Genomic DNA, 338 nt, shown 5'->3' on the forward strand with positions numbered 1-338 from the left:
TCAACAGAAACGAAAGAGCATCTATTTGTGGTGACGTCATTTATCATGGATTCCTACTCAATCCGCTTGATTCATGTGCTTTATTCACATTATTATGAGGCCTAACCAGTGTAAACTAAAGCACATTTGACGTTTAGATGTTAATCTACTGCATCGTGCATTAAACTATATCATGCATAGGACATGAACTCAAACTGGAATAACAAAAGAGTAGTTGGGAGAATATCATTCTTGGTGGGACACTTAGTTAGTATTTACTGGTGCTCATACTCATATAGTCATACTATTACTAGTCATAGGGTCTATATCCCCCAGGTTACTGCCGGAACGTACCCTGG

The sequence above is a fragment of the Priapulus caudatus genome, unplaced genomic scaffold, assembly GCF_000485595.1.
Source record: "Priapulus caudatus unplaced genomic scaffold, Priapulus_caudatus-5.0.1 Scaffold1072, whole genome shotgun sequence".
Classification (NCBI taxonomy): Eukaryota; Metazoa; Priapulida; class Priapulimorpha; order Priapulimorphida; family Priapulidae; genus Priapulus; species Priapulus caudatus.